The sequence below is a fragment of the Protopterus annectens genome, chromosome 13.part0 (assembly GCF_019279795.1).
Source record: "Protopterus annectens isolate FY-2018-M chromosome 13.part0, PAN1.0, whole genome shotgun sequence".
Lineage (NCBI taxonomy): Eukaryota > Metazoa > Chordata > Ceratodontiformes > Protopteridae > Protopterus > Protopterus annectens.
The window spans coordinates 545,991,547-546,005,025 of record NC_056747.1 but is presented as its reverse complement, the minus strand read 5'-3'; positions in this window follow the sequence as shown (position 1 = coordinate 546,005,025).

The window sequence follows — 13,479 nt, the reverse complement described above, 5'->3', positions numbered from 1 at the left end:
TATTATACAGAACATTTATCATGATGTACAAAACAGTGTTTTCTTAAGTTAAATGAGCCACTCAGTCATAAATAGGGTGATGTATATGATCCTTACTCCTGACGGTGTTATTCAATACAGCAGTAGACTGGTCTCTTGAAAAGAAATTACCATTTTATTTTGTACTACCAGTCCAGCCTAAATGTATACCTCAGTGATTTACCTGCTGGTGACGTCATGCTGCTCAACAACAACAACAACAACAACAACACAACAACAACAACAACAACACAACAACAACACAGAAACTCAAACGTTCATTTCCTTTCAGGAAAACACTGTACGATGTGGGCTAAAAATCAACCCATCCAAAACAAAAGTCATGACAACTGGCTAGCAGACATTTCACTTGGTGTTAAATAATTAACTACTAGAACAAACTGAATCTTTCAAATATCTTGGGTATCTTATACCAGAACCAGATGGAGGATTAAGCTGACATCTTAAAATCACATAAGCATATCAATCTTCATAAAATCAGTTCTGTTTTAGGTAGCAGGGATATGCATTCTTCAGAGAAACAGAACCCCAAAACTGGAATAATTTGAGATGTATTGCCTCAGATTAGCTCTAAACATCAGTCTAAAAGACCACCAAAGAAATTATTACACAAGAGTCATGTACAGTCAGGTAACTACAGTAGAAACGCTAAAATGTTCAGATTGTGATGGCTTGGAAACACAATATGTATAAACACCAGTTCCCTTAGAAATAATGAGCTTCACATGTGCAAAGCGTGAAATTAGAAAAACTTCAAAAACGGCATGAAAGAAAATGTGAATTAATCAGTTTGAGGAAGACTTACATCCTCCACACCTGAAAACAGCCAACAGGCTGCAGACAAAAACAGGAGCCAAGACTGACATGCCTCACTAACACATGGCAGTGTGTATTTTGTGAATTAACAGGGAAACCCATTGTGTCCAAATTCCTACCATCCAACATCACCTCTTGTTCTTTTCATTACCCCCCCCCCCCCGCTTTTCCAATGCTTAAAAAACAATCAAGATGCCAGTTGGCCCCATTGTCAATACCCCAGTAAACTATGAACTCCTTCCATCTTCCCCATTGACTCTTCCAGTAATATTTATATTACCTTTAATTTAGAAATAAAATGGATAAATCATATCAAATGAATATAAAATTAAGCATCTATCCTGTTTACTCTTAAAATAGAATGCGGTCCATCAGAACCCCAACCCCTACCTTTCTTGTCCATTGACCCTCTCAAGCCCATATATATATATATATATATATATATATATATATATATATATATATATATATACCTTTCAGAACCTCTGTATTAGTGTTTTTTTCAGATCACATATATGTTTTCATTACTTGGTGACAAGCCATGGACTGAGAAATAGGATGTAATGCATTTCGGTGAGCTTAAGAAGTTTCATGGCATTTCAGTGGACATTTTATATCAAGTCCGTTGCTTGGTTATTTGTTAATAGTTTGTCACAATATTTTTACATGCCTTCTGCAGGACTCAGCCTCATGAAGAACAGCAATGCTATTATACAAGAGTGTTTAAAAGGGTGATTTCCTATTTACTTTCAATCTTCCATGCAGCAGATAAACATTTTTACCACCATAGCTCATGAGACACCTTGGCTCATATAATAAATCAGACTAGCATTAAAGAGTAGTTCTGCTTCTTTGTTATGACCTTGCACATGTAAAACACATTCTAAGCATAACTGAAAAAATTACTTCATCAGACAATCAGACCACTGTGCAAAATAATGTAGCAGGTCATGCTAAAGGAGGTGCACTCCGATCATTTCCATTCAAGTGACGAACCTCTTCAGGAGGAATAACAGACATGATAACTATAAATAAGGCAGATTGCCAGTTCTTGTTCCTTATAATTAAGCTCTGGAAATGAACTGACCCTAAATCCAATGTATACAGTAACATTTTTCATATAGTACTTTTAATTAATTTAGTAACAACACCATACTGTGTGGAGTCTGCATGTCCTCCCCGCGGTCGAGTGGCCTCACAAAAGACATGCGTGAATGGGTATGCCTTTGCTGAAGGTTGGGCATCGGGCTGGCAACTCGGCACCATAAAAATATACTGCCAATCATTAGCAGACCGGAGTTTCACTGTGGAGATCCCTAACCGGGAAAAGCCGAAAAGACAAACAAAAGTAACAACACCATACACATAGAATGAGATTATACTAAACACGTACTGCATGAGCTATTTTATCATATAATTTCAACTAAAAAACATAATTTAATCAATTGGAGTAAAGGAGGTCTCTGAAGTAAAATGCCAGTCATTTATCTCTGATGACAAGTTTTGTGGCAAGGTCCCCAAACCTAGATGTCAGTCTTTCAAGGAGCATTAGCAGTAAAGTAAGAAGAGCAATGCTCATCATTGTCTTGTAAAATTCTTATGTAATGCACCACAGCCCCTCCCCCATGTGATGCTTATTACTGTATGTAACACAGTGTTTTATAATAAAGTTCTGGTTAACTACTTTATCTGACCTTCGTGAATGTTGTTTATTTGGCACAAAATTTACTGGGGTCATAAGATGATGTCAAAAATCCCCCAAAACATACTTAAAATTATCATTGCGATGGGAGATAACTATTTAATTTAGAAAATTCAAACAAGTCACAGCAGTTTTCTATTAAATGACCTGAACATTTCAGTTTAGCAATTTTAACAACACATCCCAAACTAAGGTCCCATCTGACTGGTCAAGTGATTGTAAAAGATCCCATAGTACTTACGAAAAGAGTAGAGGAAGTTCCCCATCACCCTAGCCAAATTATTAACATTTAGTTTGAATACTACCTCTAGTTTCCTATGAAAAGAGGTCAGTGATCAAATGGGACAAACCAGATCAACAAAGTATAAATAAATAAATAACCGTCATAAACAAGACTGCTTATTTGGTTATGTATTTCTTCCTTTCTGCATCTATCATTCAAAGAGGATTAATAGCTTTATAAATGAACTAAGGTTTAAATTTCTTCAGAAAAAAAATACAAGATCAGTGCATAGGCAAGAGATTGAACATGATTTATTGCAGTTAAGCCAGCATCTTGATAATGCTTTTTGGTGGAAATATAAACACCATCATATCTCAGGACATTGGGGTCAGTACTACATTTTGTTAATGGTATTATGCTCAAGTGTCATTCAGAATAGAGATCATTAAACCCTATTTTGCTCCAGAGAAGAGATACACTAAGTGCAAGGTCAACAGAAATTGTAGGTAAGGAAGTTTTCTCTTTCTGTCTGGCTGTGATCATTACATCTTGTCCTGGCCCCAACCCTGCAGCTCTGCCAAGAGGTCCAACCTCTAAAAGTTTTCACAGAGAATTTTGTCATTGTACAATGTAAACAAGTTTAACATGAAGATCCTTGCTGTGCATAACTTTAAGTAGTCACATACATGCTTGCCCTGGGCTGGAAAGTGGTTGGGATACTCATCTAAAAGAAGTAGTCCTTGCATTCTTAAGACCACTTACTAAGTCTACCTAGCTTCCTGATTTCTGTATTCATTAAATGAAAGAAAACCTGTTCTACTCTGTGCCTCCTTGTTAATTGCTTTTTACTGCCTATGAACTGTTTGCTCTCTGTAATAATTGATCTTAGGGTGGGAAGTCCACTATGTTCCCCTACTCTACCCCCATTTCTGACCCACCCCCTCTTACTATCACTATACTTCATACATACACATTTCTTCTGTAAAACCCATTCCTTAATCCTACCATCAACTTTATCACTATCGTACAAATACCCCTGTTTTTTTTCCTATTTCCATCTAACTTTTACCATGATTTTCTACAACACTTCTCTCTCCCATACTCTTTTGTACTATATCCATTCATACTCAGACCCCCTCCCCAATAGTATTTATCTATCATTCTGCATTTAAGCTTCTACTTTCTCCAAATAAATGCTCACTACTTCCTATCTTAACTATAGCATCATACTGTATCCTTTCAAACTCCTCTATTTCTCATATTTCTGCAACACAAGAAAATATACCAGGACAACATAACTCTCTTCCTTCATAAAAATACTTCCTTCCCACCTATCTTCTTGTAGCTTTCATCACCACTAAATATTCTACAGCCCCGCAACTTCTTGCTTCCCTCTTGAATCCTACTTCCCCACTACCTGACATCAATAAAACACAGATCTCATTACTTAATCATGCTGCTCCTCAGTTTATCCTTTATTCTTCTCTTCCTACTGAGTCATCTCTCATCCTACCATGACTCAGTAATAGAGCTCAACATCTCTCGCAGCCACCTACCCTTACTTCCTCCCTACACACTCACCTTTATTCAAAGTGTAGACTAACTCAATTTCAACTCAAATCAAAATAAAATTAAGTGCAAAAATACTCTCAGAAAACAGGAATCAGTAATACCCTAATATATTAACATATTCCTAGAAGGAGCCATTCGCCCTAATCCTGGCCTGACTCATCACAATCAACATCAAGACAATTCTCTTCCATACGCTGCAGTAACCCCACAAGGATCATTCCCTGCAACACCAGTAATCTAACTTTTACCACCATAAATATTAAAAGCAAAAGACATAAAACTACTGAACTACATGCTTGGATTACCCAACACAAGCCTGATATTGTTGCTATAACGGAAACTTGGCTGAAGACCAGCATAAATAACTCCAAAATTATACCCTCTGGCTATAATATCATCTATAATGAGCATATAAAGAGGAAATATGGTGGCATTACTTTAATATTTTCCAACTACTAAGTTTCCCCTACAACAAACTGATAGCAAAATTTTATTCAGCAGAAGTTTTTATTACTCACCTGAAAATAAACAAATATGTATCACTGTCCTTTATATCCTTCCTGGCAACAATACTGCAACACTGAAAGATATCCAACATTGGATATCCATAACATTTCCTCAAGAAAAAATACTACTAGGTGATGCCAGTATTTATTGGTTGGACATAACCTCCAACTCCCCTACATTTAGCATGAACTTATATGGTTTCACACATAACTAATTAATAGCCCCACACATTATGTCAAGACATCACATTCCTTATTAGACTGGATCCTAGTATCAGACCCTAGCAAATTCACCACCACAGGAACAATGTCAGACTCTCTCAGTGACCATCTCCAAATCTATAAAACCAGACATCTCACAAAATCAAGTTGAACAGCATGTTTATAAAATAACACACAACCTTTCCATGTTTAACCCAGAATTATCCATTACTACTCTGTCACCTATTAAATGGAACAGCCTGAAAATCCTCCCCTTAAATGACACTGTAAATTAATTCAGAACAACTTTCCTAAATAGCCTTGCAGCTCCTAGAAAGAAGAGACTGAAAACACATAATGCAATTTGGCTATCCAAAAAGAGTAGAATGCTAAAGCAGGGTAGAGAAAAAGTGAGGGAATAATGGCAAGAATATAAAATACCACAATATCTCAAGAACCTCAGAATGTTCCACAACAGTACTAGTACTGAGAAGCAAATAAATGAATACAAAAACTATAGTATAACAACGTGCAGAACAATGGTAAACACAATCCTAAAAATTCTGGTCATCCATCCAAAAAAATGTACATTCTAGTCAAAAATTTAATCCTAACCCTCCTCCCAATAACAAGCCAGTCAAAGATGCAGTAGAATTAAACTCTAATTTCTTAGATAGTGTCACATCCCTAACCAGGGCTTCCCCAACATCCAGTCCCAATGGACATATATCACCACATCCCCTTCCTATGTAATTATGGATCAAGACTCGCTTGAAAAGAAATGTTCAGATCTACTATCCACAAGAGAGCATGAAATCTTCATGTAAGGCCTTTTACAAATTATGCTTAATGTATTACAGGTAAGAAGTCTTTGCCTGCTATTAGGGTTTCTGAAAAGTGAAGAAACCTTCAAAACATCGTAACTAGTAGGACTTTGGTAAGTAAATGGCCAAGGTCACTGGGGAATGAGGAAATGAAACAGGTAGAGCCACCTTGAAGGTTTGGGGGGCAGTGACAGAGTTTACAAAGAGGACAGCATATGGTTAATCGGAAGCAAAGCATTTAATAAGGAGTGCACTGAAGAAACGACTCCTTGTTCCTTTTTTTCCACAATACCTACCAGCAACATTTAGAGGTTACCAGAAGCTATCCTAAGACAGCAGTGTTTCTTATATGAATGTAGATCTGGATTATGAGGCAGTGTTGAAGACAGGGTGGAACTGGTAGCATATTTAATTTCTTGGAAAGACTGTAGCTATGAAAGAGTTTGGAGCAGCAGAGAAACAGAGTGCAGCAAGCACAGAGGAGGTGACAGGTAGATGTGGGTGTAGTGAGGATGAAATGTGTGCATTTTTAATAGTTGCTTGTATGCCACATCCCTAAGCTATTACTGCTGGTATTGTTACATTAAAATAGTTACGAGAAAAGCAATGTGAAATAGAGAAAGATAAATGGAGGGAAACAAAAATTAAAAAAGGAAGGTGGAAAATAAATGAAAATAAAGAAATGAAGAAAGGAAGAAATGAAAAGGAAGGGATGAAGGAAAAAAGAAATGTAAGTAAATAAATATGTAGATGATAATGGTGACCTATACCGTGAATATTCAGACATGATATGAAAGTATTTGTGACATTGCATTGAGTGACAAGCATAATGGTATCACAGGATAAAATATAAGAAATCTGAAACAGGCCTCAGGATTTACAAACCCATCAGCCTAACTGATTTAATTTGTTAAGCCATAACGTGCATCATGCATGACTTCATAAACTACAGTACTAAAAATCTTACACGTGGGCATGCAACAGCTTGTCCTTTTTCAAAAAGAGATCTTGTTTTCTTCATTTGGCAAATGTTTTGAGAAGGTTATAGAGGTAGTAGATGGTGCATTTGGCATATCTGGCATTGGTTAAGTTCTTTGAATCCATATACCACCCGAATATTATAAAGAAGCTAAGACAACTAAAGCCAGATCTTTCCAATGGTAAGATGGATTTCTAGCTGTCTGAAGGATAGAACTCACACAATTAAGTTGGCTGGTGCCACTTGAACAAATAAGAAAGCAACTAGTGGAGTACCTCACGTCTCAGTATTGGGACCTCACTTTTTTGTATGCACTTTTCCAACTTCTAAACCAAAAACCCTGGCCTATTGTTAATCATATTCACTGGTGACTGTTAGCTGGACATTAATCCATTCATCAATGATAAAAAAAGTGTTTCAACAAGAATTAGTTCTTAGAAACCAATGGTACTCAAGAAAGGGCTCAAACTAAATGCAAAAAAGTGTAGTATTGCTGTCTTTGGGAACCCCCCACCCCTCCACAACTTACAGGATAGGCAGTGCTCTCTCTAGGCTGGCAGATTAGTCAGGCATCCTGGCAACTGAGAACACCTCTCCATTAGATTTGACTACCATGTTGTAACATTAGTAAGGAAATCCTTCTATTAGATGTAGATCTGGATTAGGAAAAGGTGGAAAAGGTAGCATATTGAATCTTCTCTAGATCAAATGATGTTATTGTCCCTCTGTACTCTGTCCTAAGTAGACTGATTATTGAGTACATTGTCACTTTTGCAATGTACTTAGCCAGATATATCAAATACCTACAAAGGCTCCAAAGTCTCCTGAAAGAAAAATGCTAGACTAAATACTTTTGGCTATCAAGATAGACTTAAAGACCTATCACTATACTCTGCCCCTTATAGACTCCTACATGAAGATCTATACCTGCTATCCCAGAACATCCAAGACCCCACCCTTATGGATCTCTTATTCCTTCATAGTAAGAACATAATCACAAATACCTGAACAAGGGAACTAAGTCTCCATCGACATATAAATAAAACATGCTGGGGGGATACATTCATTTTTCAGTGGTTGACCCTTCTGTAGGACAAATTGCCCCTACATGTTAAGCAGAGTGGCATCCTTGCCACTTTCAAGGCAATCCTTAATGATTGGATGGGAACCTTCAGTTTCACTCCCAGTCTGACATATGTTGCATTCATGGAAGCATGTGCGATATCTTGAGGGTGATATTTTGTCAGGACATACAAGGTCTTCAGACTTTTCTGGCTTGTAGTTCTTATGATCCTATTATTCTTTGAATGAGTGTGTAAGCCTGCACTATGTATCAGTGAAATGACAAACATAAGTTAAAAAATTGATGTAAGAAGGTAAAATTTAGCATCTGTTAAGGGAGTCAGTTACCCTTCACTATATATCACATGAGACACGATCTCTGTCAGAAAGTTACGTTCCCACACTGTGGAAAGTATCACATATAATTCCCCTCCACAAAGGCGGACCCTCCACAGAACTAACCAATTACCACCCCATAGCTATTCTCTCTCTACTCACCAAAATACTAGAGAGATGCATACACTCTCAGGTCTCAGACTACCTCCTTACTAACAACCTCCTTTTCAGTACTCAGCATGGTTTCCGACCAAACCATAGCACCACCACTGCCTTACTCTCCTTTACTAACACTATCCTTCAGCATAAAAACAATGGCTATCTCTCCTCTGCTACTTTCCTAGACCTATCTAAAGCATTTGACATGGTCCCACACAAACAACTTATCTCTGTCTTCAATAACCTATCCTTCTCACAATCAGTCACCAACTGGTTTCAGAGTTACCTGTCTGACCGCCAATAATCTGTTGTATGGCAGAGCAGAATGACATATCTCCCCAACTACCTGTCTCCATAGGGGTTCCCCAAGGATCCATCCTTGGACCCCTACTCTTCTCTGTTTACACCAATAATCTAGCCTCTGCCACCAGACATGGCACACTCATACAATACGCAGATGACCCAACCATCATCTGCTCAGCCCAGTCCCTACCAAAACTGCAAAAAGTCACACAGGAAGCCTTTTCCTCTGTTGAAACTTGGTTATCTGATGCCCAATTATTACTCAACCCAAACAAAACTAAACTACTCATCTTCCAACCCACCAAACATACTCAAAACAACTCTCACTTTAACATCACAGCAAAAGACAACACCAGTATATACCCAACTGAACACACCAAATTGCTAGGAGTGAAAATAGACAATAAACTAAAATTTGACATTCACATATCCACGACCATAAAAAAAGTCCACAAAAAACTAGGAGCGTTATACAGAAATAAGCAATTTCTCACCAAAGCGGCAAAGATTTCAATAGCAAATTCCCACCTTATCTCCACCCTACTTTATGCCTCTCCGATATATACCAACCTAAGGCAATGCGATCTAAACAAGCTAGAGACCTGCTACAACAAAATCGCCAAATTTGCCACAGGGGCATCCTACCATAGTCACCACTGTCTTTCACTTGCTGAACTGGGCTGGCTTGAACTCCCTCACCTCCTTCAGTGGTATCAACTCTCACTCGCCCACAAACTAGTAAACCATCCACTAAATGTCCCATCCCTCCAGAATCTACTCCAACCCTATCACACCACCAGACCACTAAGATCCAGCAACAAAAATCACTTGCATATCACTAAAGCCAATAACTCTGCTGGTGAAGCACTATTCTCTTGCACCATAGCCAAATTATGGAACTCCCTTCCACCCACAATTACCTCTATACCATCATGCACCAACTTCAAAACTTTACTAAAAGTGCACCTAAAAACATGCTGGCTATGCCCTTGCAACTCCCACTCTAATATCACCCACCCCATCCAACCACTACCTTTTTTTCCACTCCACTAACTACCTTGATTATAGCAAGCTCAGATGCTCATAAGCCTAGTACTTATTATACAGCAGGAACTTCTCATTGTAACATTTGTTAATGTCTGTTGTGTACTTCACAGATAAAGATTCTAGTTGTCTACTGATGTACTATGTTCTTCATCTGTAAATATGTTGTAAGTAATTGCTATGTTAAATTGTTAATTCCTATGTAATCCAATGTACCTACTGTCTGTTTATTTTAACTGAGGAGCTTTTCTCCCCGGGCCTCCGCTGAAAATGGACCTACGTCCAGTCGGACACTCCTGGTCAACAAATGTAAATAAATAAAATAAAATAAATAAATATCACAATCTTTCTTCTTACACAGGCAGGTAATTGTAATGTGGAACACTGTTGAAGCTTAAATAAAACATATGCAAAAGAGAATGAGGTTGTATATTTTTCCTTCTTGTCTTACTGTTTTTTCTGGTATAACTACAGTTTCGTCTTTACACCATCCTAGATGATCCACGCTGTTGTACCATGTATAGCTCTTTCTATCCAATCCTTATACAGTTCAATGAGATGCATTCAGGAAAACGAAAATGTCACTGTGCTGAACCTGGAAGAGGACACCTCCATGACACTGCTATTCTCTCCCATTGCTCAGAAGCTAAAGTAAGCAATAAATGCCATAGCAAGGGTCCCGTGTGAGTAGGAAGAATATGGGGCTTCCTGGAACCCAAGATACTAGAAATTGTATCTCATCTGAAAAGATGAATTCAGTCCACATAGCTTGCAAGAGAAAAATAAAATCCTGGTGTGTCTGTGAACCTTCACTTTCATTACAAAAATACCAGCCTTGAATAAAAACAGTAAGAAGTAGCTTCTAAAATATAAGGATGAGATGTAATACTTGTTTATTTACATTAAATGAATTAAAGGATGAATTCAGACTATACTGAAACATTTATTCTTGTCATCATTATTTGTCCAGGTTAGTCCACCAGGATAGTGGTCTCTTTTCAGTGGGAACCTGAGGTGGTAGTTATACTGCAAGGGGAAATTTGGATATGGCATTGGTGAATTTTTCCCTTCCCTTTGGAGCTGCTAGATGGCACTAGAGGGCTCCTAAAGCAGCAAGAAAGACGCCTAAAGGAAAAACCAAGATGGAGGAGGAGAGAAAAGCTATGGAGAGTTTGGAGGTGGAAAATAAGAATTCGGAAAAAGTGTGTTCAGTATGGCACTTCAGAATATAATCAGATTCCTGTGTGGTGGATTTTACAAATGAGTAGTGTTTAGCTGTTTCAGTAAAGAAGGAAGTAAGCTCATCTGTTGAAGTGGTGCAGATAACAGAACTGGTGTAAAGAGGGCTTGCAGGTGATGTTCTGTGAAAAATAATCAAGCAGCATGATTCACGTTACAGTTTTTTTGTCTCGTAGGATGAGATGGCAGTTATATTTTTCAGAAGTGCTGAGGATGGTAATGTGGAATATGAACCAGGTGATGAGGCTGCAGAGAATGCAGCAGTAAAAACTTTTGCAGCAGTGCCAGAAAGTAAAAGAGGAGAGCAGTAACAATCTGAGAAGTTGTCTGGATCGTAGCAGCCAGATAATGTAGTAACGAAAAATATATGTAGCAGTGACAGCAAGCAAAATGGAGAGCAGCAACAAACTGTAAGTAAAACTATTTTTAAGGAGATGAAAAGACCAACTGTGAGAATAAGAATATAAAAATGACTCTGTAATAGACAGATAATGGGCCCGATTCCAAAAGACTTGCCGTTGGTGTAAGTTAACACTTACACTGAGAGCAGGCAGAGAGCAAGTGTTTTGGAATGTGGCCCCCTGTACAAGCCTGTTTATGGATAGGCCTTGCACTGAAGTAAGTCACTTACACTGAGATTTGGCCCATTATGCACGGGGCAATTTGTTAACTGCTCTGGGTTTTAAAGTTCAGTGTTTTATACATATTGGGATAGAAACTTTTTTGTAACTTAACATTTGAAATTGAGGGACTGATATGAAATTTCTGGAACTGTAGCAAAAGGACATTTACCTGTGGAACATTTTTGTTTTCTGGTACTAACTTAAATGTTAAAAAATGTTAATTCACAGTAGTGGCATACCTAGCATATTGACACCAGGAGCAGAATTTCTTTTTAACAGCCCCCACCCCCATGGAGATTTTTACCTAACTTCCTCGTCTATGGCAAATCATGAAATGAAACAAAATAATGGCCAGTAAGAAGCAAGCTACAAGCAGTGATTAAATCCTACAGGAAGGCTTGTCCTAAACAAATGACTAATGCCAGAGTCATGGACTAAAGCTAATTGTCAAAAATACATTATTGTCTCCTTTGGAAAATTGAGTACGACATTGACAACACACCCCTAAGAACTAACCCAATACTTCAGGATTTAGTAATTTGCATACCAAACATATTAAGCAAATACAAAAACATTCTTTAAAATTGGGATCAGTTTCATATAATCTAATTTATTTCATACAAATGCACACTAGCTATTAACGCCCAGCTTTAAACAGAACAATTATTTCATCAGCAACACAGCTAGTCACTCCCTCCCAAGTAAAAAGGCATAAATATTCCAAATTATTTCACACAAATGTGATGTGTATTAGCCACCCCTTAATATCAGACTTTAAGCTGAGCAGTTGAGTAGGATAAGTACTTGTTGTAGCACAGCTAGCCACCCCCACCCACTAAATTCAATTTATTTCACAAAAATGCACACTAGACAGCCTTTAAAATAATTTGAAAAAAACTAAGTTACTGCAACCCCTCCCCCCAAAAAAAAGTATAAACATTTAGATTTAAACATACAAATGCATTTTAAGGGTGGAAATTAAACCAAGCAAGTGAAAAGGACAAGTTACATCCCCCCCCCCCCCAAAAAAAAGAATACAAATATTCCAGTTTATTAACACACATATTCACTTGCCAACTTTAATGGTAGAATTTAAACTAAGGAAATGAAAGGGCAAGTTATTTTAACCCACAGCCCAGCTAGCTACCCCTCACCCCACCAAAACAAAAAGAAGGCAGAAGAGTACAGTGTGGAAAAAAAAAGAACATAAATATCCGATTTCAATATATTCAAACAAATTCATATGTGCGCACACACACAAAAACCAAAGTTTAAAATATTTAAACAAATGTAAACACACACACACACCACCCCCTCCTCTCCAAAAATAAGAGAGAAAATCTGGTTATTTTCAAATTAAAAAAAAAAAAAAAAAAGATTACCTTCAGTCCGGTAGTCCACAGTGCCCTGGCTGATTCATGTGCTGTGACTACTCCAGTTCTCTGGGTTCAGTTAAAAAAAAAAAAAAAAAAAAAAAAATGGTTCCACTACAAAACTCTGCTGCATTGTACTACTGTTCAACTAGAAGGATGCCATTCATTTTAAAAATAATCATGGCACTCGCTGGTCTTGTCTATAATTCCTTCCAACCCTGCACCACATTTTCATGCATGGACACATGAATGCATGCAAGACAACAAAACAAAGAGTTTACGTCAGAGCTGGATCATGGTCAAATGGGGACCTCGGCAGGGTAATGCATTCGGACCTATACTCACAGAGCACACCCCCCTGTCATTGCAGTGTCCCATTACTTAGCTATTTTTCCCCAGTTACCATAAACATGATAAAACCTATCCGTATGCATACTATTTTCATCTTTACTTCTATAAACTTTATTTCAAATTTTAT